Source organism: Mobula birostris, chromosome 7, assembly GCF_030028105.1.
Source record: "Mobula birostris isolate sMobBir1 chromosome 7, sMobBir1.hap1, whole genome shotgun sequence".
In the NCBI taxonomy this organism is placed as follows: Eukaryota; Metazoa; Chordata; class Chondrichthyes; order Myliobatiformes; family Myliobatidae; genus Mobula; species Mobula birostris.
The window spans coordinates 10,377,525-10,405,226 of NC_092376.1; the positions used below are offsets into that span (position 1 = coordinate 10,377,525).

The following is a 27,702-nucleotide window of genomic DNA, read 5'->3' on the forward strand; positions in this document are numbered from 1 at the left end:
TGTATGGAAGACCAGCAGTTGCCCATGCTGCAAGTCTCCCCTCTCCACGACACTAATGTTGTCCAAGGGAAGGGCATTAGGACCCGTACAGCTTGGCACCAGTGTCGTTGCAGAGCAATGTGTGGTTAAGTGCCTTGCTCAAGGACACAACACGTTCTCTCGGCTGGTGCTCGAACTCACGACCTTCATGTAGCTAATCCAATGCCTTAACCACTTGGCCACGTGCTCACACTTAAAGGTGACAAGACAGCAGCTATATTTCATGAGGAGTTTGAGGATATTTGGTTTGTCACCTGAAACACTCAAGAACTTCTACAGATGTATGGTGGAGACCAATCTGACTGGCTACATCACCACCTGGTATGAGGGACTACCACACAGGATCGAAGTAAACTGCAGAGTTATATAAATTAGTCTGCTCCATTATGGGTACTAGCCTCAGTAGTATCCAAGACATCTTCAAGGTAGCGATGCCTCAGAAAGATGGTGTCTGTCATTATGAACCCCCATGAACTAGGACATGCCCTTTTCTCACTGTTACCATCAGGAAGGAGGTAGAAGTCTGAAGGCACACACTGAGCGATTCAGAAACAACTTCTTCCACTCTGCATACAATTCCTAAATTGACATTTACCCACGAACTCTACCTCACTACTTAATTATTTGCACATATTTTAATTCAATATTTTTATTATACATACACTTACTGTAATTCAGTTTTTTTTCTATATTTATTATGTATTTCATAGTACTACTGCTGCTGCAAAGTTAACAAATTTCACGACGTATACTGGTGATATTAAACTCGATTCCAGTTCGGAATTATTATTACTGGACTTGGATTAATAAGACAGTGCAAAAGGAATAATAAAGTATTGTTTATAGATTCATAGACCATTCAGAAATCTGATGGCAGATGGGAAGAAACTGTTTCTGAATCATTGAGTCCTCCGAGTCCTTGGAGACTGAAAAGATCCAGGAATAGAGAGTGGGTCAAATGAGGCATTATGGTTCAAGAAGAATAGGGAATGGCTATTCACAGCCTGGGATTCACAGACCCCCCGGTTAATGGCAAGGATCCATGGGATTAAAAAAAAGTTGGGAACCCCTGGGCTAGACCTAAGCACATGGTAGGTATGGTATCCCAGCAAATGGTATGAAAGTAATTTCTGTATTCCATAAGGGAGGAGAGATGGTGTTGAACAACTTAATTCACTTGAGATTTTATTGTATTGAAAATCTGAAACATTTCAAGTTCAGTCTCATCTTACATGACTAAAATATAGCAGCTTAATCTGTCAACCAGACAAAACACAACAATATTTACAATTTAATGGACCATCACAACCCAACTTGCAAGAACAGCAATAAAGCAGCAGTGTGGATCATGCAAGGAACATCAGACGACTACAGTAAGCTTGCCTGCAGCACTGGTGTATTCAATTGCACAGCCAGGAGGAATTATTCCCTCTCATTACATTAGTAAATGTCGTGTGAATCATCTCTGTGCTCGATGACCTGTGCTGACTCAGAGGAAATCAATGCTTCAAATATAAAGCAAACATCAAACTTTCATTCAGCCCTCTTTATTTTGATGCATGTTTCATACATTCTATATTCTGGGCTCTTGTACATCTATGCCCACAAAATGCTGGAGGAACCCAGCAGACCAGGCAACATCTATGGAAAAAGAGTAAACAGTCAATGTTTCCAGCTGAGACCCTTCAGCAGGACTAGAAAGGGAGATCAGAGTAAGGAAGTGGAGAAGAAGGGTGGAGTAAAGAGAGGGAAAATTCATTGGTGAAAGCCATAAAGGGCCAAAGAAGGGGGTAGAAGACCATGGAAGGGAAAGGCGAGGGGCACCAGATGGAGATGATGGAGATAGGTAGACAAGGTGGGAGAGAGAAACAGGAATGGGGAATGGTGAATGAGAGACGGGGATGTGTGTGTGGGGGTGTAGGGCAGTTATCAGAAGTCCAAGAAATCGATGTTCATGCCATCAGGTTGGAGGCTACCCAGAAGGAACACAAGGTGTGGCTCCCTCAACCCGAGCGTGGCCACATTGCAGCATGGACGGACATGCGGGAATGGGAAGTAGAACTGAAATGGGTGACTACCAAAACTTGTATACCTATCACTTATTTCACACATCTTCAATTGTCCAACTTCTGAGAATTCCATCCAAATCTCTCTCTCTTGTTTAAAATCAACCCATTTGACCAAGGCTTTGTCCATTATGCTACTTCATTAAACAATTTCAAATCAAAGTCAAATTTGTAAAAAGCTTAATTTGTCACATATACATCAATGCAAGCAGTGAAATGTGCTGCAAATCATGAACACAAAAAATTCTACAGATGCTGGAGATCCAGAGCAACACACACAAAACACTGGAGGAACTCAGTAGGTCAGGCAGCATCTACGGAAATGAGTAAATAGTTAATGTTTCAGGCCAAGACCCTTTTTACAGGACTGGAGAGACCAGGGGGGAAGACACCACAATAGAAAGGTGAGGGGAGGGGAAGGAGGATACCTAGAAGGTGAAGCCAGGTGGGTGGGAAAGGTCAAGGGCTGAAGAGGAAGGAATCTGATAGGGGAAGAGAGTGGACCATAGGAGAAAGGGAAGGAGGAGGGGATCAGGATGGGGTGGGGGGGGGGGAGGGGATAGACAGATAAGAAGAGGCAAGGGCTCAGAGTGGGGAACAGAAGAGAGGAAGAGGGAGGCATCAATGACTAGCACAGTCCAAATACGTGCTGGGGCAACCCACAAGTCACCAAACTTCTGGCATCAACATAGCATGCTCACAAGTTTAGTAAACCAAACCCGCGTGGCTTTGGAATGTGGGATGAAAACCTGAGCATCCAGAGGAATCCTGTAACATGACGGGAGACTATACAAACCACTTATAGACAGCAGTGGGAATTGATGCCCGATCACTGACGCTGCAAAGTTACGCTAACCGCTACACTATGGCTTATCATTTGCGCAGGTCCATGTATGCACAAATGCAATGAAAACTCACCTTTGCAGCAGATAGATGGATGCATTATTGATCCCAAAGGAAATTACTGTGTCACAGTAGCATTACAAGTGCACAGAAATACAAATATTAGAAGTGAAGCAAGAAAGAATAAAAAAGTTACCTTAAAAATAAGGGTACAAAATTTAGAAGTTCACACTGATAAGATGGTAGTGCAATTACTGTAATGTTATACAGTAACATCATCCAGATAAGAAGTGATGGTAGTATTGCGCAGGATGTAGATAATAGTGTGGTAAATAGAGCTAAAACAGAACTCTGGTAAACAGAGCTTAGTAACAATCTAATAGAAGTCATCAATCCTTGGCTATAAGTTGACTCATTATAGAGCCTAATGGCTGACAGTAAGAATGACCTCATATAGTGCTCTTTGGAGCAGTACAGCTGTCTCAATTACTGGAAGTGCTCCTCTGTTCAGCCAAGGTGGCATCCAGATTTGCCAGGATTTTCCATAGAGTCCTTTGTTCTACCATTGGTTCCAGTGTGTCCAGTTTAATTCCTATAACAGAGCCAGCCTTTCTAATTAGTTTACTGAGCCTGTTGCCATCACTCGTGTTGATGCCCTTACCCCAACAGATCACCATATAGAAGACTATCCTGGTGTGAACAGACCAGTAGACCACGTGAATGAGAGGCCTGCGTACTCCAAAGGATCTCAGTCTCCTCAGGAAGTAGAGGCAACCCTGGCCCTTCTTGTACACAGTCTCTGTGCTGGTACTCCACTCAAGTCTGTTGTCCAAGTGAACCCCCATGTACTTGTAGGTCCTCACCATCAATGGTCAGAGGGAACAGTGCAGGCTTAACCTTCCTAAAAGTCCACTACCATCTCCTTTGTCTTACTGACGTTGAGCGGCAGACAATTCAGCTTGCACCATTTGACAAAGTTCTCCACCAGGGCCCTGTATTCATCCTTTCATCTTCCCTTTAAACCCTGAACTATTGCCGAGCCATCAGGGAATTTCTGCAGATGACATGACTCAGTGTGGCATCCAAAGCCCGAGGTATACAGTGCAAACAAGAAGGGAGCAGCACAGGTACCTCGTATAGCCCCTTCACTGAAATGGGGCCACAACCAATGGATTCACTATCAAGAACTCATCTCATGTTCTCAATATTTATTGCTTATTATTATTACTACTACTTTCTTTTTGTATTTTCAGTCTGTTGTCTTTTGCACACTGGTCTGCCCCGTTGGTGTGGTCTTTCATTGATTCTATTATGGACTAATTGAGTGTGCCAGAAAGAAAATGAATCTCAGGGTTGTACATTTGATATGTACTTTGCTAATACATTTACTTTGAACTTTAAGCATAAATTATATAAGAAAGAACACAATTAGAACAAAGAAATCCAAGATCCATTAAAGTACAAAGTGGTCGTGGCATTGCAAACTGAGGTAGTGATTAAGGTTGTGCAGGTTAGCTTAAGAACTCAATAGTTTAGGGGAAATAGCTTTGACCCAACAAGTCCATACCCACTTATTAGCCCAATTGTCTTTAAAACAAGATATTCTGCAGATGCTGGAAATCCAGACACACACTATCATCTTGTTCTGATCTGGAATTGTTACAATTTCTAAAGTCCATCAAATTCTCTTTTCAAAGCCCCAGTTCACTGTTTCCAGCAGTCCTGCAACCAATGAATTCCAGAACAACTACCTTGTCTTTTAATCCTGTTAGCTTTTGATGTAAACTGTATAACTGTCCCTTGAATCATTCATGGATAGAAGGAGGTCATCTCTATTTGCCCTACCTAAACAAGTCAAGATATCAAAAGTCTGTATTAAATCCACTCAAACCCCTTTGCTTTTAGGAGGATGATGCCATTTCTCCATTCTAACTTGGATTGCTAAAGTACCACACCCTGGGAGTCCATCCAGGACTTTTTTTTTTGCCTCCCCTCTAGGTCCTAAAAGCATTACACCAGTGCAAGATGTGACTGTTACTTGGCATCAACCATACAATATTTGACACTTCAGCAGGTAAGCATGGGCTGGGATCACAGCTAATTTGTCTGACATGCATCTTTGACCACAATGCTCATTACGTAGACAGGTTTAGGACTCACTGTTGACCCCATCTATTTGGAAATCTGGAATGAGTAATTAATGAGAAAGTTGACTAAAGCAAGACTCTGGAAAGACTCTAAAACTCCGGTATGTGATTGCTTGAAAACCTCAGCGGTTTGGGACCCGACTCACTGGTGAGTCCGGAGCCGGATCTTGACTCCAGACCTCAGACCGGGTGCGCGGCCAGAGCCAGGGGTCCAGACTGCTGACCGGGTGCGCGGCCAGAGCCAGGGGTCCAGACTGCTGACCGGGTGCGCGGCCAGAGCCAGGGGTCCAGACTGCTGACCGGGTGCGCGGCCAGAGCCAGGGGTCCAGACTGCTGACCGGGTGCGCGGCCAGAGCCAGGGGTCCAGACTGCTAGGGCAGAATGAGGGGTAGGTTTGTGGCTTGAGTTGGGCTTTCGAGTGCTTGGATGTTTCAGGTTATTTTGACGAGTTAACACATACAAGATAAAATTTATGGGGCTCTAATCCCCACTCCCTTTAAATTCACTGGCTTCAACAAAACATGTGAAATGAAGTATAGATTAACACTGAAGAGCCCAATAAATAAATAATCAATCAATCGACTGGTCCAACACCACCAAAATCCCCAAGGATAAATCAGGTTTGTTATTACTGAAATATATCACGAAATTCATTCTGTGGCAGCGCTAAGGTGCAATAATAAAAATTACTATAACTTACAATAATATACAAATAAATAATGCAAAAAGAGCAAAATTGTGAGGTGGACCATTCAGAAATCTGATGGCAGCGGGGAAGAAGTTGTTCCTAAAACCGCTGAGTGTCTGTCTGCAGGCTCCTGGACCTCCTCCCTGACAGCAGCAATGAGAAGTGTGCATTTCCTGGATGCCAGATTAGAGTTTAACCGTACTAAATTTTTTTTAAAGACATCCTTTAGGAATCAGCAAGGCAGTAATGTTCCTCCAATATGATTCACATGTATTAAAGTAAGTCAGAGCTTTCTCAATGGCTTACAATGCTTTGGTGTTACACAATAAACTCAAGTTAAAATAATTTCCTTGCGTTCATGGGTTGGTAGTTCAAAGTAAACTTGTTATCCAAGTACATACATGACACCATATAGAACAGATTCATTTTCTTGCTGGCATAATCAAATCTGTAATAAAACCAATGAAAGATTGCACAAATTTGGGTGTTCAACCAGTGTGAAAAAAAAACAAACTATACAATTACAAAAAGAAAGAAAGAACAATAAATAAAAAACCATGATATGAAGAACCCTTGAAATCAAGTTTACAAATTGTGGGAACAGTTTCAAAGATGGGACAAGTGAAGTTAAGATCTTTGGTCCAAGAACAAATTTATTTTGCTTACTTAGTTATTTGGTGAGTAACTAAATAACTATGGTTTACTATACTTACAAATGCGTACAGAAGGAAGAGAAAATATTTCTTTTTAAATGCAGCGCAGTTACAAGGGTCAAAGATACTCTGCCTGGACATATGGGACTGAGTGAGTAAGTTTGACCAACAGCACAATGGGAAGAATGAAATCTTTTCTGTGTCTTCTGAAGCTACGACATGAGTCAGCTCTTCAATACATAAAAGCCCCTTCTGCTCCAACAAATAGATGCAATATTTTTGAAGATAATGTAAAGAGTTCTTCATGATATTCTGGAGCATAAACCATCACAGAAACAGACAAAAGAGACTACAGATGCTGTATTCAGAAACAATATCAAACTTAGACCACAAGATATAGGAGAAGTAGGCCAGTCAGCCCATCAAGTCTGCTCTGTCATTCAATCATGGGCTGATCCAATTCTTCCAGTCATCCCCACTCCCCTGCTTTCACCCCATACCCTTTGATGCCCTGGCTAATCAAGAATTTATCTCTGCCTTAAGTACACCCAATGACTTGACCTCCACAGCTGCTCGTGGCAACAAATTCCACAGATTTACCCTCCTCTGACTAAAGTAATTTCTTCGCATCTCAGTTCTAAAAGGACGTCCTTCAATCCTGAAGTTGTGCCCTCTTATTTCCCATGGTAGGCAATTCTAGGACAACTTTGTCATATCTAATCTGTTCAGGCCTTAAACAGATTAGATGAACTCAGCACGTCCAATACAATCCCAGCCATTGTAACGAGATTGTATGTCCTCCCCGGGGGTTTCCTCTCAGGTGCTCTGATTTTCACCACGACCAGGGTTCAATTCCCACCGCTGTCAGTCAGGAGTTTGTACGTTCTCCCTGTGACTGTGTTGGTTTCCTTCGGGTGCTCCGATTTCCTCCCACAATTCAAAAATGTATAGGTTAGGGTTAGTTAGTTGTGGACATGCTGTGTTAGCACTGGAAGCATGGCTACACTATCAGGCTGCCCCAGCACACTCCTCACTAATTTGATTTGACACATCTCACTGTAGTTTTGGTGTACACATAACAAATAAAAGCTAATCTTCATAACGTTAGCTACAGAAGCAAAGGGAGACAGGGTTCAGTAGGGTCTCAATCCGAAACATCAACCATCTCTTTGCCTCCAGAAATACTGTTTCACCCACGAAATTCTGACAATGGATTATTTTTTGATAGCAGAAACATTGTTGATTATCATACCCTTATCACAAATACTGCAGTAGGCCTGATTTAATTAGCTAGGGGAGTGATGACAATGAACCAAGCTTCCAATATTATCGAGCCTGGCAGGGGTGTCAATAATCTCCACACACACACACCCCATTAAAATCTTATGGGTGATGTTGCACAAAAGGCCAAAGGGAAATGGTTAAGTAAAGAAGAGAGTTCAGATAATCATAAACACAAGAAACACTGAGCAACATACACAAAATGCTGGAGGCACTCAGCATGTTAAGCAGCATCTACAGGGGCAAATAAACAGCCAATATTTTGGGCTGAGACCCTTCCTCAGGTACTGATAAAAGTATCGGCCTGAAACATCAACTTTTTACCCCCCCCGCCCCCCGCATAGATGCTGCAAGACCTGCTGATTTCAGATAATCCCTTACTTTGGGCGTTCAGAGAAATAGGAGGTTTATGCTGTTTATGTTGAGAAAGAACAATGATGCTAGGCTTATACCACAGTGACATTCAGTATAGATCAAAATATGAGAATACAGAAGACAATCTGGCCAAAGAAATCTGAATAAAATTTTATTGGAACATTTAAATTTCACTAACTCTGCCACGGACGATTCCAAGCCCAGCTGCAAAAGGAGGAGGGCTGGGCATGGGGCTAGCAATCCCATGCCATAAAACCCCAGAGCTACAGAAAATACCAGAAGCAGCTCAATTTGAGCAAAGCTCCCTTGGAAAGGAAGGAACTTTGCCTACAGGACTGATTAACCTTCAGACCAGGACTGAGGACTCCCTGGTGAGCTGCTGTCAGTGACCTGTGCCCCAGTAGGGGTGATGGGCTTAAGCCAGCAAGCAAGCACAAAAATCTCTGAACAAAACTAACTTCACACAAGCAGGTTTAAGAATGAAGCATCTTTTGCACCAACAATTTACAAAAGTAGTTACAGAATTGCTACCTATATGTCCAACATTTAATATCTTTCTTTCCTTTCCCCTTTTTCCACAATTATTCTACAGGTTCAAACAAATGGTTCTAATTTTGGGCTTGGGTTCCCATAGTTAATCCTTCAGGGGCTTATGGGTTCGGGTCACACTTTAGACTGACCATGTAAACTACAGGTTGATCTATATATTTAATATAGTTTCATGTGCAGGAATGAATATGTTGCACTTTATTTCAAATAAAGCAACAAATTAGATCCTCACCTACCACCTCAAGTGCATGCAAAAGGTTGTTATGATGTTAGCATTAATTTAGAGAGGACTAGAATATAAAAACAAGGATATAATGCTGAGGCTTTATAAGGCACTGGTCAGACGACACTTGGAGCAGTTTTGGGCCTCTTATCTAATGAAGTTTGTGTTGGAATTGAAGATGGCCCAGAGGAGGTTTATGAGAATGATCCCTGAAATAAAGGGTTAATGTACAAGGAGTGTTTAATGGCTCTGGGCCTGTACTTGCTGGAGTTCAGAAGAATAAGGGAGGATCTTATTGAAACCCACCAAATATTGAAAAATCTAAATAAGAGTAGATGTGGAGATAATGGTTCCTATAGTCGGGAGTCTAGGTTTAGAAGGTACAGCCTGAGAATGGAACCGTTGAAGAGGAATTTCTTTAGACAAAGGGTGCTGAATCTGTGGAATTCACTGCCAGATATGGTTGTGGAGACTGAGTCATTGGGTATACTAAAGTGGGGGTTTATTAGCACATGTTCTTTATTAGCAAAGATTTCAACAGTTAGAGGGAGAAGACAGAAGAATGGGGTTGAGAGGGAAAATAAATCAGCTATGATTGAATGGTGGAATGAACTTGACGGGTTAAATGACTCTTTATACTCCTATATATATGTACATCATTTTGAGCAGGAAATTTCTGCAAGCTAGTCTGCACAAGGGTTCTGCCTGAACCAATGTCGTCAAACACGGAGCTAAAGTAGTAGCAAGCTGATCGGCCCATCCAGTCCACACCAAACTCAGCCAGGCTAGTCCCATCAACCTGCACCCAGACCATAGCCCTCCATACCTCTCCCATCCATGTACCTATCTAAACTGCTCTCAAGTGTTGAAATTGAACCACTTCCACTGGGAGCTTGCTCCATACCTGCACCACCCCTTTTAAGTGAAGTTCCCCTCAGGTTCCCATTATGTAATCATAATGGAGATATGTTTAAATGCCATCTATGCACACTTTGAAAGGGAGAACACAATTACAGCTGTGAAGATTCCTGATGCACCTGATGACCCTGTGATCTCTGTCACAGAGGCCGATGTTAGACTGTCTTTAAAGAGACAGAAGGTCCCAATGGAGTACCTGGTAAGGCTCTGGAAACCTGTGCCAATCAACTAGTGGGAGTATTCAAAGACATTTTCAACCTCTCACTGCTACGGACAGAAGTTCCCACTATCTTCAAAAAGGCAACAATTATACCAGTGCCTAAAAAGAATAATGTGGGCTGCCTTAATGACTATCACCCAGTAGCACTCACATCGACAGTGATGAAATACTTTAAGAGGTTGGTTATAACTAGACTGAACTCCTGCCTCAGCAAGGACCTGGACCCATTGCAATTTGCCTATCGCCACAGCAGGTCAACGGCAGACACAATCTCAATGGCTCTCCACACGGCTTTAGACTATCTGACAACACAAACACCTATGTCAGGATGCTGTTCATCGACTATAGCTCAGCATTTAATACGATCATTCCCACAATCCTGATCGAGAAGTTGCAGAACCTGGGCCTCTGTACCTCCCTCTGCAATTGGATCCTCGACTTCCTAACCGGAAGACCACAGTCTGTGCGGATTGGTGATAACATATCCTCCTCACTGACGATTAACACTGGTGCACCTCAGGGGTGCGTGCTTAGCCCACTGCTCTACTCTCTGTATACACATGACTGTATGGCTAGGCATAGCTCAAATAAATCTGCTGACGATACAACCATTGTTGCTAGAATCTCATGTGGTGACGAGAGGGCATACAGGATCAAGATATGCCAACTAGTGGAATGGTGCCACACCCACAGCAACAACCTGGCACTCAATGTCAGTAAGACGAAAGAGCTGATTGTGGACTTCAGGAAGGGTAAGACGAAGGAGCATATACCAATCTTCATAGAAAGGAGGGCAGCAAACAAGAGCACTCAGTTGTCAGAAATTTATAATTTATTTTTGATTGTTGATTTCCACTTCCAGTGCCTGTTGGTTTTTCTTTATTTCTACAATGGGCTGAATAAATTTCAATACAATAGTCTGGTAAAGGAGGCAGAGAGAGAACATAGATCAGTATAGCATTGTACAAACCTATCTGTGCTTTACTGTTCTATATCTCTGCCAACTATCTCCAAAATTTCAAATTTACCTTTCGAATTTACTGATGTTCCCTTCCAGGAATTCCTATCCTGAACAAAGTCTACTTGGTTCCAACAAGATTTTTGTCTAGCTCATGCCTTGAAGATTTACTCTACACAGTAATGTATTTGTCAATGTGGAGCAGAGTACAAGTTTGTAAATCTGACAGGAACAAGAGGATATTGGGAATGGTGAGGGTGGAGCGCTGTGGGAGAGGTGTGGGACAGGTGGCAGAGGAGTGTCGGGGCAGGAAGAGACACGGGTACAGACACACCCAGCCCTGAGACACTAGACAAGGTCATTGATTCCAAACAAAGGGTATATTGTTCATTACAGAATGTCTCTAGTGCCTCTAACTCCCTCCCCCCTCCTTTCCTTTTCACCACCATGATTCCCCTCTCCCTACCCCCACCCCACTCTCAGTCCACAATATACACCCATATTAGAATCAGGTTTATCATTCACACGTCATGAAACGATTCATTTCTGCAGCAGCAGTACAGTGTAATACATAATATTACTACAGGACTGTGCAAAAGTCTTAAGCACCCTGGCTACATTTATTAACCCAAGACCGTTGCACAGTACTGTAGGTATAAACTTTGGAGAAAGAAGAGCGGCAAACAGTAAAAGTACCTGACTGTTGAAACCAGAAATTTTATTTTTAGTTACTTAATTTACACTTCCACCAGCTACAGCGTTTTTGTTTTATTTCTGCAATGAAATGAATGGCTATTTTGCAACTGTTCCTATGATTCTGTGTTTGGGGAGGATGTAAATTAAAGACCACAAGACGTAGGAGCAGAATTAGGTCATTCAGCCTGCTCTGCCATTCCATCACGACTGATTTCAGATTCAGAATTTATTATCGCACTCAACTCCATTCTCCTGACTCCTCCCCGTTACCTTGATACCTTTACTTATCAAGAACACATCAACTTCCGCTTTAAATATACCCAATGAAGACAGGACACAAAGCAATGAGGAAGATAGAGGGGAGAAAGATGAAAAGGGAGAATGTGTGAGTGATGGATGAAATAAAAGGGGGGGGGTGGGAGAGAGGTATATAAAAAGATTGTAGATATAGAAAGAGGAAAAAGAGAACGGGATAGCAGAAATTCCAAGCAAAAAGCTGCGTGTTCAAAGTAAAAGTTTATTGCCAAATACGTATATATTACCATATACTACCCCGAGGTTAGTTTTCCTGCAGGAATTCACAATGGAATAAAGAAATACAACAGAATCAATGAAAAACTACGCACAAAGACAAACAACCAATGTGCAAGACAACGAACTGTGCAAATACAGACAAAATTAACACTGCAATAATATGTATAGTTTATTGTGAGCATTCCACACAACAGGTTCAGTGCATATACGTCCAGCAGGCGGAAACTAATGAAGTGCAACTTGTTTAAAGCAAACACGTTTTTCCAAAGGAGAACCAATCAATAAAATGGAAGCAGGTGTCGAGCGAACACAAACACGGCAAGCAAACATTTGCTCTAATTATTCCTTTGCAGAGTGCATTTGGAAGAGGTTAACGTTGAGATTACGTGCGTCCCAAAGTTTGGCCGACCGCAGGAGAGACTCCTGCACAAACTTCTGTTAATTTTAAACTCTACAATCGAGTTAGGATATCCATTCATACTCCTGACACTAAAAATCAGCCAAGCTTGCTCAGTAGAGAACACAGCTTAAACCTCTATTACACTTAAATAAGCGTTGGGGGAGGGGTAACCATGGCCAGTTCCCAGCTAACCACAAAATCTGTTCCAACCTATTTTGCCGCTTTATAAACCTTCCTGCTGCACCTTCTGTACTACGCCACCTTTGGCACTTAAACTCATCTTCCTCCCAGACATCTCGCAATAAGGCCAGCAACTCCTCATGTATCATGCATAGGATTTGCTTATTAATCGCAACCACATACATCATTTCCCCCCTCCTCACCCCACTACCTCACCTCCAAACAACAGTGACAGCTCGATCACACAATACAAAACACTCGTACAGCCCTGCCTGAAGAACACAAGGCTTACTTACCTTAACAAAAGGCTTAATCCCGCCACTGCTAGTTTGCAGCTCACCTATCCCACAGTGATGCCGCGAACATGGGGGGAGAAAACGACCCCTCACTCGAATTTAACGATTGCTCCCGCACAGAATCCCCTTCCTCGCTCCTGCCACAAACATCTGATAGTGATGTGTAACATAAGTAACCGCCGCACGGTGACTGGGACCTCCCCAGACATGATGTCATATTCTGAGTGACTCACATTGGCTGGGAAGGCAGAGAGAGAAACAGCGCAGACATCTCGACTGGCTGATGTTTAACAGAGTCACGCTGCGGGCAATGTGGGATCGGCTTTGTTCTAATCTAATTGTTGGTTAATAATATGAACCAGGGGGAAATCATGTTATTTAGGAGTCTATTCATAAAGTATGGGACAATACATGATCCCGCACTGAACTGAAGCTTCAGGCAACTATGAGAAAGTGTTTCTGGGGAACAGTTCTGTAAAACAACTCAAGAGTGACACACACGTACGCAGGATGCTGGAGGAACTCAGCAGGTCAGGCAGCACCTATGGAGAGGAATAAACAGTCGACGTTTCGGGTCAAAACCCTTCTTCAAAAGGCGATGCCTCAAAAAGGCGGTACCCATCACTTACGATCCCCATCACCCAGGACATGCCCTCTTGTCAGTGCTATCTTCAGGGAGGAGGTACAGGAGCCTGAAAACACACACACTTCAGTAACAGCTTCTTTCCCTCTGCCATCAGATTTCTGAATGGACATTGAACTCATGAACACAAACTTACATTTTTTTTTCCAGTTTTGCATTATTTATTTAATTGAACATATATATTCAGTATATATTTGGTGTAATTTACAGCTTTTTTATGTATTGCAATCTACTGCTGCTACGTAACAAATTTCATGCCAAATGCTAGTGATATTAAACCTGATTCTGATTCTGTAATGTTGCCTGAATTATTCTATGAAGTGAACACCTCACACCTCTTCCAATAGCTATCACTCCATAACAAAAGAAAGTCTGCAGATGCTGGAAATGTGAGCAACACACACAAAATGCTGGAGGAATTCAGCAGGCCAGGCAACATCTCTGGAAAAGAGTACAGTTGACGTTTCAGGCTGAAACCCTTCGACAGGACTCCACATCACTCCATTCCTGCCCTTCACACACACACACACACACACACATCTTTCCATCCCTCCTCTCCCTCAGTCACAGTCACACAAATTTCATCATGTTCCCCATCACCCTATTTCCATCCAGTGGATCCATACCAACAGTAAATTGGTGTATTATCGTCAAGTGTCCCAAGGTAGAGTGAAAAAGTTATCTTGCATACCCTTCAGGCAGGAGTTACCAGAGCATTAGGACAAGGAATGCTAGGATGGGAAACAGCATCTTCCCCTAGGTCCTGACTGAACTCCCCGCCACCACCACCCAGACTCACCATGTATGAAGCACCAGTAGCATTATACTGTTTACTCTTTAACTTGTGCCCTAAATGCACCTTATGCTAAATGTCAATCTTCTGGAATATCTTTTATTATTTGTTAATTAATGTGTGGTAATGTTACTTTATGTGTTGTGTGTGAGTTATACATGCTATGCTGTGCACCTTGGTCTGAAGGAGCATTGTTTCATTTGGCAGTCTACATGTATACAGCTAATAGCCAATAAGCCAAAGCTTGAATTTCATACCGATGAATTCATTTTAACAGGCAGTGAGGTAGTGCAAGGGAAAACAATAACAGAGTGCAGATTAAAGTGTTACAGTTACTCCATCAAAGTGATTACCAACAGTCTTGGTAACCTGACTACCCTTGTCAAACCCCATGTCAAAAACCTTGGTGTGATATTTGATTCCACCTTTAAGTTTGACAAGCAAGTTAATGCAGTAGCAAAAAGCCAGTTTTTTCCAGCTTCGCACTATTGCCAAAATCAGGTCATTTCTCTCTTTCAAAGATCTCGAGAAAGTCATCCACGCCCTTATATCCTCCCGCTTGGACTACTCCAACTCCCTGTATACTGGGATTAGTCAGTCTTCCCTGACCCGCCTGCAACTGATCCAGAACGCCACAGCCAGGCTCCTGAAGAGGGACCATATTACTTCTATCTTGGCCTCTCTCTACCAGTACGGTTTAGAATTGATTTTAAGGTTCTTCTTTTTGTTTATAAAGCCCTAAATGGGCTGGCCCCCTCCTATATCGCAGACCTTCTAACCCTTTATTCTACTTCCAGGTCCCTCAAGTTGGCTGACTTGGGGCTCCTGGCTGTCCCCCGATCTAAATTTAAGTTAAGGGGTGACCACGCCTTTGCTGTTGCAGCCCCTAGACTGTGGAACAGCATTCCCCTCCCTATCAGATATGCCCCCTCCATTGAATCTTTTAAGTCCAGGCTCAAAACTTACCTTTATTCACTAGCGTTTGAATCTTCCTGATGTGGCTGATTTTTTGGCTTGTGCTTAGGCTCATGTGTTGTTTATTTTGTGCCTATAAGCTGTGTACCTTGTTGTTTATATCTGTGTTTCTTGTATTTGTGATTTTAGCTACCTGTTATGGATTGTACAGCACTTTGGTCAACATGGGTTGTTTTTAAATGTGCTTTATAAATACATTTGACTTGACTTGACTTGACAGTTGGTTAAACAGCATCTATGGAAAAGTATAGAGGCCGAAACCCTTCCCGAAACATTGACTCTTTATTGCTCTTCATAAACACTGCCTGACCTGCTGAGTTCCTCTAGAATTTTGTGTGTGTTACTCTGGATTTCCAGTAGCTGAAAAATCTTGTTTTGATAAAGTATTACAGTTATAGTGCAGTGCAGGAAGGCCATAATGATGTGGACTGTAAAGTCAAGAGTCCACCTTATTGTACTCGGGCAGGGGTTCCAAATTTTTTTTATGCCATGGACCAATACCATTAAGCAAGGGGTCCCCTGTTCTAAGGGATCAATCACTAAACTTTTAACAGCAGATAGAAGCTGTCCTTGAGCCTGCTGGTATGTACATTCAGGCTTTGTACTGTCTGCTCGCTGAGAGAGGCCAGAAGAGAGAAGATCCGGCGTGTGTGGCATGGATAGCATACTCTTTCGAGAAGTTGGGCTCTTCGTTATATTCTGGCCAGTATTAATTCTCCAATTAACATCTCAAGAATAGATCATATTGCCATTATCAAATTTAACTAAGAAAGATACCAGATTGGTCATCTCTCCATCAATGGCTATCCAAGGGATTGGGCCAGGGTATAGCAGGTATATCAATCCTAGACCCAGATAATGGGTAGCAAATTAATGAAGATCATGATTTATGTTTGATTTAAAGATCAGCTTTATTTGTCACAAGTGCGTGGAAACATACAGCAAGATGCACCGTTTACATCAAATCATTAAAGATTGTGCTGGGGGCAGCCTGCAAGTGGCACCACACTTCCAGTGCAAATATAACATGCCCGAAACTCAATAACCCTAACCGTACAACTTTGGAAGTTGGCAGGAAACTGGAGTACCCACAGGAAACCCACGCAGTCATGGGGAGAATGCTCCTCACGGAGAGGAATGAATCCCGATCCTTCTGATGTTGCAATAGTATTATGCTACCACGCTGGTAGTTAATTAGGTAAAACTCGGCAAACAATGGATCAGTCGAAAATAATAAACTCGGATTTCCATTGTTGATTCTAATGGATGGGCGAAGATGGTATAAGAATATTTATTCAGCACTTCTCACCTTCCAAGCCACACCAAAGTGGTTCATATCTAATAAATTACTGTTACTGTTTAAAGCATCATCCCCTCCCAAGCCCACCCAGAAAATAATGTTAATTTTCAGGAGAGCTCAACCAAGGTTTGAACCCAGGACCTATTGTGCTTCAATCAGAGAAACTGCCTGAGCAGTCTGTTGGCTGAGAAGGCACTGCTGTAATATAGGAACCATGTCCAAGGGTCATCTCCGCTTGAAATGGTACCCAAGGGAACCGGCAAAATTACTGTAGTATGTAAGCTCTTGAGAACACAAGCAATAGAGTAAAAAATTCATGAATATCTTGTTTAGGTTGAATTAACTAGGAGTCAAAAGGTAAAATGCAGGAAATTAGGGATGGGTTATTAAAAACTATGCTAAAGATTCCCACTCCTGATTATAATTCAGCAAATCAAGAGAGAGAAAGGTTTTTTGAATAACCTAAAGATAAAGATTAGCTTTATTTGTCACATGTACATCAAAATATATAGGGACCCTTCATCAGGACAGGAAAGGAAGGGGGAAGAAGCCAGAATAAGATGGGGGGGGGAGCTCAAACTGACAGATGATGTGTAAGAGTAGGTGAGGAGATGGATAGCGAGTGAAGTATGAAGCTGGGAGGTAATTGGTGGAACATGTAAAGGCTGAAGAAGGAATCAGATAGGAGAGGAGAGAGGTCAATGGGAGAAAGGGAAGGAGGAGGGGCAGCAGAGGGAGGTAGTGGACAGGTGAGGAGAAGAGAAGAGGTGAAAGGGGAACCAGAATGGGGAATGGTATAAAGAGAAGAGACAGAGGGGTGGGGAGAAATTACCAGAAATCAGAGAAATTGATGATCATGCAAATCAGGTTGGAGGCTACCCAGATGGAATATCACATGCCACTCCTCCAAATTGAAAATGGTCTCATCCTGACAATAGAGAAGGCCGTGGTGCGGTATGTCAGAATGGGAATGGGAAACTGAATTGTATGGGTAGGCAATGAAAGTTACATCTTTTGTAAAAATGAAGGCATTTTTCTGACAGTAATTATAAAAATCGAGGGCATTAGGAAATGCCTGTACTTGAAAGAAAAACCATTTCAAATAGAAAACAAAACACGGTTGGAAGTCTCACATTCACACAGCTATTTAAATGACCTCAGGATATCTCAAAGTGTTTCACAGTCAATTAAGTACTTTTGCAGTACAGTTTCCAGTGTAACATAGGTAATGTGGCTTTTACACAAGGTTGCACACAGCAATAACGTGATAATGACCAGATAATTGTATGAGTGTCATTTCACATACTAGACAGATCTTGAATGAGGGGTGAATATTGCCCAGGGCACGGAGAAAACTCCCTGCTCTTTGTAATAAACCTATGGGTGGTTCAATTAAGGGTCTGTGCTTTTAAGCCTGCTGATCTCAGATAGAACAAAAGGCCTTTTCTACAATCCTCAAAGTGGGGGTGGGTGGCGAGAAAAGCAAGAGAAAAAAAAGCAAGAACTTGTATTTATGTGCTGTGGTACCTTTCAGTGGGGAAATGTTTTGTTAACAGGTCGTGTGAGGTAATAACAGGTGTTGAGCAAATTACTTAAAAAAAGGTTTTACAAAGCAATAGGAACATACACATTCAAGCAAGAAAGAGAATTAATTCTGGAGCCTACTCCCAGGGTAGTCAAAGGCACCGTGCCATTAGGGTCACACCCGCCCCTTCAGTGACTGTCTGCACTTCCCGCTGCCTCGGGAAAGCAGCCAACATAATAAAGGACCTCTCCCACTCCAGTCATTCTCTCTTCTAAACCCTTCAATCAGACAGAATATACAAAGGCTTGAAAACATGTACTACCATCACTATAGAATCTCAGCACCCAGGACATGCTCTCTTCTCATTACTACCATGGGGAGGAGGCACAGGAGGCTGAAGACACACACTCAACGTTTTAGCAGCAGCTCCTTCCCCTCCACCATCAGATTTCTGAACAATGAACCCATGAATACTACCTCACTATTTGTTCTCTGTTTGACTTCTTTCACATTTCTTAAGGTAACTTAATGGCAAATTTTTTTAATGTACTGTACTTTTAAAGATGTATGTACTGCACAGTACTGTACTCCTGCTGCAAAACAACAAAGTTCATGGCATGAGAGATTCAGCAGATCCTGGAAACCCGGAGCAAAACACACAAAATGCTGGCAGTCAGACAGCATCTATGAAAATGAAGAAGCAGTCAACATGCAGGGCAGAGACCCTTCATCAGGACTGGAAAGGAAGGGGGAAGAAGCCAGAATAAGAAAGTGAGGGGAGGAGAAGGAAGACAAGCTAGAAGGTGATAGGTGAAACCAGGAGAGTAGGGGAAGGGGAATGAAGTAAGAAGCTGGGAGGTGATATGTGGAAAAGATAAAGGGCTGAAGAAGAGAAATATGATAGGAGAGGCGAATAGACAATGGGAGAAAGGGAAGGAGGAGGGTTAACAGGAGGAGGTGATATGCAGCTGAGATGGAAAGATGTGGGGAGAATGGGAAATTGAAAAAGAGGGAAGGGGAGGGCGTGTTAAAGTACCAGGAGAAATCGATGTTCACACCATCAGATTGTGGGCTACCCTTCCCTGCAGAAAGCAGAGAGTTGGTGTGAAGTAAAGATGCGTTTGGCGGTTGGGTCCTGTTGAAGATGATGGAAGCTGCTGAGAATGATCTGCTGGACAGAGGCTTATCGAGTAGTAGGTGAGGCCTAGAGAAACTCTACCATTGTTAAGGCAGTGGGAAAATGGGATGAGGGCATATGTTCAGGGAATGGAGGAGATGCGAGTGAGGGCAGCACCAAACGTGGAGGAAGAGAAACCTTGTTCTTTGAAGAAGGAGATGTCCTGGGAAGGAAAGCCTCATCCTGGGAACAGGTGTAGCAGAGACAAAGAAACTGAGAAAAGGGGAATGCATTTTTACAGAAAACAGGGTGGGAAGAGTTCCAGTCAACATCGTCATGTGAATTGTTAGGTTTTTAAGAGATATCAGTAGACAGTTTGTCTTCAGAGATGGAGAGAGAGAAATTGAGAAAGGAAAGAGAGATGTCAGAACTGTACCAACTGATAATAAACATGATTCTGATACCAAGCTCAAGGACAGCCTCTGTCTCACTGTTATAATTTGTTATAATATTGTCCTCCTGTACAATAAAGATAAATTCAAACTCTCAAACTACCTCGTTATGCCCCAGCAACTTATCTGTCTACCTGCATTACATTTTCTCTGTAACACTACATTCTGTTCTCTTTTACTGATTCCCTTAGTTTTTCCTTGATGTACTTGAGTTCTGGAATGAGATTAAAGATTGGCTTTGTTTGTCACATATACATCAAAACATACAACGAAATGTATTGTTTGCATCAACAACCAACAAGTTCAAGGATGTGCTGGGCGCAGCCCACAAGAGTTGCCATGCCTCTGGCACCAACAGTGTGCCACAATTTACTAACCCCAACCCAAATATCTTTGGAATGTGGGAGCGAATCAGAGCACCCACATGGTCATGGGGAGAATGCAGAAACTCTTTAGACAGTGGCAGGGATTGAACCGTGAAAGTGATCGCTGGCACTGTAAAATGTTACACTGACTGCTACGTTACTGTGCCATGATCTGTTTGGACGTCATGTAAAACAAGGCTTTTCACTGTATTTTGGTACATGTAACAATAACAATAAACTGATTACCAGGCCAAGCAGTACACTCAGTCCAGATCCGGAGGAGTGCAAAGCTCATGGAGAACACAGGACCTAGAGGTTAATAGGCATGGGAAATGGCCAGACCGTGGGGCGGATAGAGTACAGAACCAGGAGGTATTACAAGGATGATAATTTTAACAAAGTGGCATTATTGTACTAAGTATGTTTTCAGTCACCACTATCTACAACCACAGCCTGCAGTTATCCAGCCCTTCAAAATAATAGAAAAAAAATTACAAAATTCATTTTACTGTAAAGTCCAGGAAGTAACCAAAACTGTCATCTGCCCATCCACCTCAAAGTGCATTTTAAATACCTGCTGGCATTTACTTTTTAAAGCTTAAACAAAATTAACTTTATTCATAATTTTAAAAATTTACAAAAATAAACCATTCAATGCCTTTTTATTCTTGACATTCCCAGTCAATGCTTTCCATAGTGTTCTATTTCATTGGAATGAGATTAAAGATTGGCTTTATTTGTCACATATACAAGGAGTGATTGATAAGTTCATGGCCTGAGGTAGAAGGGGTCAATTTTAGAAAACCTAGCACATTTATTTTTCAACATAGTCCCCTCCTACATTTACACACTTAGTCCAGCGGTCGTGGAGCGTACGGATCCCTTCTTTGTAGAAGTCGGCGTCTTGGACCTCCAGAAAGTGGTCCACAGCAGGGGTGATTGATAAGTTCATGGCCTTAGGTAGAAGGAGATGAGATATGCAGCTCTCGTTACATGCACGTGCAGTTCAACTCTTTGAGTGATTATGCAGAAAGTTTGAAGTTAATAACTCAACTTCTTCTTCTACCTTAGGCCACAAACTAATTAATCACCCCTGCTGTGGACCACTTGCTGGAGGTCCGAGACGCTGACTTCTACAGCCGCTGGACTAAATGTGTAAATGTAGGAGGCGACTATGCTGAAAAATAAAATGCGCTAGGTTTTCTAAAATTGGGCCACGAACTTATCAATCACTGCTCATACATTGAAACATACAACAAAATGCATTGTTTGCAGTGTTGCCAGTCATGTGGCCCCCTGGGGTGGTACACTGCTTCCTCCCCCAACCCTACACCACCCTCTCCAGCAGGGAAAGGAATCTTACACTGTGGTCCTTCCCTACCAAGCCCTTGCGGTGGCTGCACTGAGCTTCAGCCCATTCCTCCGCATGTACTCCAGGAGCCTGGAATGTGCTAGTCGGCAGCATTCCTCCACGGTCATCTTGATGGCAGACCAACGGGTTTCGGGCAGATCAAAAAGCATCCTTCAGCAAGTTTAAAGTTTTGTTAATAGGCTAGAGATACAGCACGGAACCGGCTCTTCTGGCCCAACGAGCTGCACCACCCAGTAACCCACCTACCTTAACACTTGAAATTTACAATGACCAATTAACCTACTAACTGATAATCTTTGGACTGTGGGAGGAAGCCAGAGAACTCAGAGGAAATCCATGTGGTCACAGGGAGATGGCAACACAATTGTACTCCAAACTCCGGAACCCCGGAGCTGTAATAACGTCACGCTAACTGCTATACTAATATGGCGACCAGTTTTGTCATAACAAAGGTGGTCACCGAGTCAATTTGAGATGGCTGATGGGTAACTTCCTGCCACTTTTATCAAGGAGTTTGATAATTTCCAGGGAGGAGGAAATGTAACAAGGGCATGAGCTATAAAGAAATGAGCTGCCTCTCAAACTAAACCTAGCTCATGCTTGCTGATGTGAGCTGACTCCCAATTCAGTTCAAAGTCCACAGAAAAATTATTATCAAAGTATGTAAATGTTAACCATATACAATCTTGAGATTTATTTTCTTGCAGGCATCTACAGGGAAAGAGAAATGCAATATGAAAAACAATAACAAAGCATATAAAAACTGACAATCAATGTGCAAAAGAAGACAAACAGTGCAAGTAAAAAAAATAATACTGGGATCATAAGCTTTTGAAAGTGAGTCTGTAGGTTGTAGAATCAGTTCAGTGTCGAGGTGCGTGATGTTGTCCATGCCAGTTCAGGAGTCTGATAGTTACAGGGTAATAAATGAACCTGCTGGTGTGCAGCCTAAGGCGTACTTCCTGCCCGATGGACGTAAAGTCAAGAGGGTATGGGCTGAGTGGTGGGGGGTCTTTGATGATGAAGGCTTCCCTCCTGTGCCAGCACTCCATATAAATATGCTTAATGTTATAATTTTTTAGATATTTATTGCTTACTTATTATTTTAATTTTTTTCTTTTTATATTTGCACAGATTGCGGACTTCTTGCACGTTGGTTGATTGTATAGGACGTCTTTCTTGTGTGCAGTTTTTCATTGGTTCTACTATGTTTCTTGTATTTACACAAGAACTCCCACAAGAAATGAATCTCAGAGTAGTGTAAGGTGACATATTCAGTAGTCAATTAGATAATAAATTTACTTTGAATTTTGAATTTTGATGGAGAAGACTTTGCCTGTGATGGGTTGGGTTGTATCAATTACTTTCTGTTCCTGGGCATTAGTGTTTCCATACCAGGCCGTGATGCTTTCAAGTCAGGATACTTTCCACTGTGGATCAATAGAAATTTATATTAGTTTTTGGTGACATGCCAAATGCAAAAGATTCTGCAGGTTCTGGAAATCTATGAGTATCACACACAAAATGTTGGAGGAACTCAGCAGGTCGGGCAGCATCTATGGAGAGGAATAAAGAGTTTATGTTTTGAGCCAAGACCCTTTATCGGGACTTATCATGACTCCATCATGTGCATCTATAGAAATTTATAGAAGTTTTTGGTGACGTGCCAAATCTATGTATATTTATAAGAAAATAGAGGCACCATTGTGCCTTCTTATGTGCTGGTCCCAGGCCTTTACCTCTGCTATGCCAACACTTTAAATACTAAACACAAATACTGCAGAAACTGGAAATCCAGGAACACACATGAAATGCTGGAGGAACTCAGCAGGTTGGGCAGCATCTAAGGAGAGGAATAAAGAGTCGACGTTTCAGGCCGAGATGCTTTGTATGTTGGCTTGTGTTTTACTGGTTTTAAAAATGTTACAGAAATGTTAGACGGTGCTGTTGATGTTGTGTGATCTGGAGTTTATTAGTCAGGGAGTATCAGCTTGCACTATGCCCAATACACAAAATCATTACTGACAATGTGGACATTAGAAAGGAAATAAACATACACATCATATATTTACTGTTAGCTGTTCAGATTGCAAAACTGAAACCCAGCTTTAAGTTAATCACATAACTGAGTGGCTTCTTCCGGGTGCTGCTGTTTCCTCCCAATTCCAAAGATGTACAAGTTAGGATTAGTAAATTGTGAGAATGCTATGTTAACACTGGAGATGTGATGATGCTTATGGGCTACCCAGGCACATCCCACACAATTGACTGTATGTTTATGATGTACACTCAGTGGCCACTCTATTAGGTACACCTGTACACCTGCTTGCTAATGTAAATATCTAATCAGCCAATCATGTGGCAGCAACTCAATACATAAAATCATGCAGACATGGCTAAGAGGTTCAGTTGTTGTTCAGACCAAACATCAGATTTGGGAAGAAATGTGATCAAATTAACTTTGACTGTGGAATAATCGTTGGTGCCAGATGGGGTGGTTTGAGTACCTCAGAAACTGCTGATCTCCTGGGATTTTTATACACAACAGATTCTCGAGTTTACAGAGAATGGTGTGAGAAACAAAAAAGACATCCAGTAAGCAGCAGGTCTGTGGAGGTCTGATGAGAAAGGTCAGTCTGGTTCAAGCTGACAGGAAAGCAACAGTAACTCAAATAACCACAGTGGTATGCAGGAGAGCATCTCTGAGCGCACAAGGTGTCCAACCTTGTATTCAATGGATTACAGCAGCAGAAGACCAGAGCCATACATTCAGTGGCCACTTTATTGGGTGCTCTCCTCTACCTAATAAAGTCACTAATAAGTGTACACGTGACAAATAAAGCCAATTTTATCCGTAACATTAATCTTAAAGACAATTCAGAAGTTCAGACCTAGAGCAGGGTACATTAATTCAATGTTGGGTGATTTTATTTGTAACCTTAATTCTTACATCTGCATCTTAAAAAGATCCCCAAGTATTTTTGTGAAAGGTACATCGGTCGGGCTAACTATTTGCATCTCAGCAATTTTGATGAGCATTAAGGAAGATGCCAAAGTCCACATTGCATAAGGCTGCTATGTTTACAGAATGATGTGGCTTCTCTGGAGGTTTACAGTGGATTTTACGGCAAACCCAGATTATATATCCAATGCCATCGCACAAGCACTCAACATTTTTCAATGCATCCAGCACTTCAGATATGGTTTCTTTTAAAAAAAATTCAAGAGAGGAGAAATTGATTTGTTTCTGTTATGGCATAAACAGTAACCATATACCATACAATACTCAGAAGGATAATTGATGAGAATAATTCCTGGACTATTTACAATATATTTCATGGAGGGTGTTGTCTGTTTCCACAAAGATATGAAAACTCCCTCAGCACTCTCCTTGGTTCTGTGAGCCAGTGTTGATTCATAGCCCAAAGCACTAGTGGAGTGACGGGGAGGGTGGCAGGGGGATAAGTTTATAGGCAATGTGAGGGATAAGTTTTTTTTTAAAGCAGAGAGTGGAAGGTGTTTGAAATAGGTTACCAGGGATAATGGTAGAATCAGCCTGTCTGATGGAGCTTAAGAGGCTTTTAGATAGGCAGGTGAAGATGAAAGGAATGGAGGAACAAGAGTGTGGACAGAACAGAGCTCTGTATTGCCTGTGTTATCAATATATTCTCTCTTTGGTGGTCCCCTAGAGTTAAAGATGATTCCATTTCTCTGACTTGAGGTGCCTCTGGAGTGAAGTCAGAGACAGCACAGCAACTAGAAGAGCTGCTGCCTCAGAACTCCAGAAGCCCAGTTTCAATCTTGACTTCAGGCATCAACTACTAAAATTTACCGCTGATGTGTGAGAGCATTAAAAGGCAGTCTGGAGTTGATAATTTGAGGAGTACAATATAAAAAATGGGATTAATAAATTGGTATTGGTTTATTATTCTCACATGTACCAAGATGCATTGAATAGCTCATCTTGTCTATAAAGATCGAATCATTACACAGTGCCTTGACATAGAATAGGGTGAAACAATAACAATGCAAACAATAACAAGGGGTATAGTCAGAGGGACAGAGGGAGAAAAGGGACAGTGAGAGAAAGAATGTGTGTATCTAAACAAGTAACTGATGGCCTCTTGCCCATCCTCTGGGTTCCCCCCCACCTCCCTTTTCCTTCTCCCTGGGCCTCCTGTCCCATGATCCTCTCATATCCCTTTTGCCTATCACCTGTCCAGCTCTTGGCTCCATCCCTCCCCCTCCTGTCTTCTCCTATCATTTTGGATCTCCCCCTCCCCCTCCCACTTTCAAATCTCTTACTAGCTCTTCCTTCAGTTAGTCCTGACGAAGGGTCTCGGCCTGAAACGTCGACTGTACCTCTTCCTAGAGGTGCTGCCTGGCCTGCTGTGTTCACCAGCAACTTTGATGTGTGTTGCTTGAATTTCCAGCATCTGCAGAACTCCTCGTGTTTGAATCCCCATTCTTCTAGCCTTTCTCCACTACTCTATTGTTTTCCCCTCCTTTTTGAGGGCTCACCCCTTAAAGATGTCCTGGATGCTGGGGAGGCTAGTGCCCATGGTGGAGCTAGCTGAGTTCACAACATTCACTTTGACGACACTTTGCTTTAATGTTTTGCTCCCTGTTCCAACAATGGGGTACTCTTACGAAAAACAAAGTCATGCCTGTTTAAATTGGGTGTTTGGGTGACTGGTTTAGAAGAACAATGCAAAGGCAAAGTCTGCATAGGAATCAAATCTAAGAAAGGTACCAATAGGTTTTTCGCAGTTAATTTAACGGATGTCTGGATATAGTTGTGGAGTTATTAACTCTAGAATTTCTTAACATCACAATACTGATATCAAGTAGTATTTTTAAACCGAACGTTTCCCAATTTCTGATCTCCACTTCTAAACACAGCAGGTTGAAATACAAAGCAAAACTTGTTCAACCTCTCGTTCGTCAAGTTATACTGGCTCAAGGTTCACCAAGCTGTAATAGCGTTGCGTTATCTGCTATGCCACCATGGTTGCCAGACTTAGGACCTAAGTTATCGGGAAAGGTTTGATAAGTGAGGACATCTTTCCCTGGAGCACAGGAGAATGAAGGAAGATTTTAAGAGGGATATAGATAGAGTAAATGCAAGCAGGCTTTTCTACTGAGGTTGGATCAGACTAGAAGTAGAGGTCATAGGTACATGAATGGGAGAGGTATGGAGGGCTAAGGTCAAATTGTGGGTCAATGATACTAGGCAGAATAACAATTAGGCACAGACTAGATGGGCCAAAGAGCCTTTTTCTGTGCTAAAATGCTCTATGACTATGAACAGGGTGGAACCTGGAGCAAAAGAACAAACTGCAGGAGGAACTCAGTGGATTAGGCACAATGTGTGAAAAGAAATACTTGTAGACAGTCAAATTCCTTCATCTGAACTCAGTCAGGGAGTGACAAAGAGAGTGCTAACTGCAAAATGCAGATGGTGGGGGGGAATGGAGGGGGGAAAGGTTGATGGTGGTGAGATCATATTACTGTCACTGGAAATGCTGGACGCTGACGTGGTGAAAGGCAAAGACCAAGGTGACTCTATTGTGACTGTACAGGAGGGAGATATATTGGTTAGTTGAGAGGTGTAACAGCAACCTTGCATGCAATATCAGTAGGGACAAGGAAATGATTATGGGTATCAGGAAAGGGAAACTCAGGAGAACACACTGTCGTTTTCCAATTTTCATTGAGGGTTCAGCAGTATAAAGGTGAGCAGCTTCAAATTCTTGGGTGTTAACATCACTGAAGATCTATCCTGGGCTTGGTATACTGATGCAATTACAAAAAAGGCATAGCCATGGATGTACTTCATTCGGAGTTTGAGGAGATTTTGTATGTCGCTAATTTTCATATGTAGCTAATTTCCACAGATGTACCATGGAGGTCATCTGAAGACACACACTCAACATTTTAGGAACAGCTTCTTCCCCTACGCCATCAGATTTCTGAACAGTCCACAAACCCATGAACACTACCTCACTATTTTGCTTTCTGTTTGCATTATTTGTTTTTTCTATATTCTTGTTCTAATTTATTGCAACCTTTATGTATTGCACTGCACTGCTGC

General features: G+C 42.3%; 1 protein-coding gene across 3 annotated transcripts in view; it reads right to left on the reverse strand.

Annotated features, from left to right (window-relative positions):
- The window catches only part of pak1 (p21 protein (Cdc42/Rac)-activated kinase 1), a 326,605-nt gene that overhangs the window by 142,720 nt on the left and 156,183 nt on the right, over positions 1-27,702 (reverse strand). The window contains exon 1 of one of the 3 annotated variants that reach the window (XM_072262610.1): positions 13,067-13,240. The exons of the other annotated variants lie outside the window; for them this stretch is intronic. The gene's annotated coding sequence lies outside the window, so the exon portion shown is untranslated. Of the gene's footprint in view, positions 1-13,066; positions 13,241-27,702 lie in introns of those variants that run through there. 3 annotated transcript variants of the gene reach the window in all.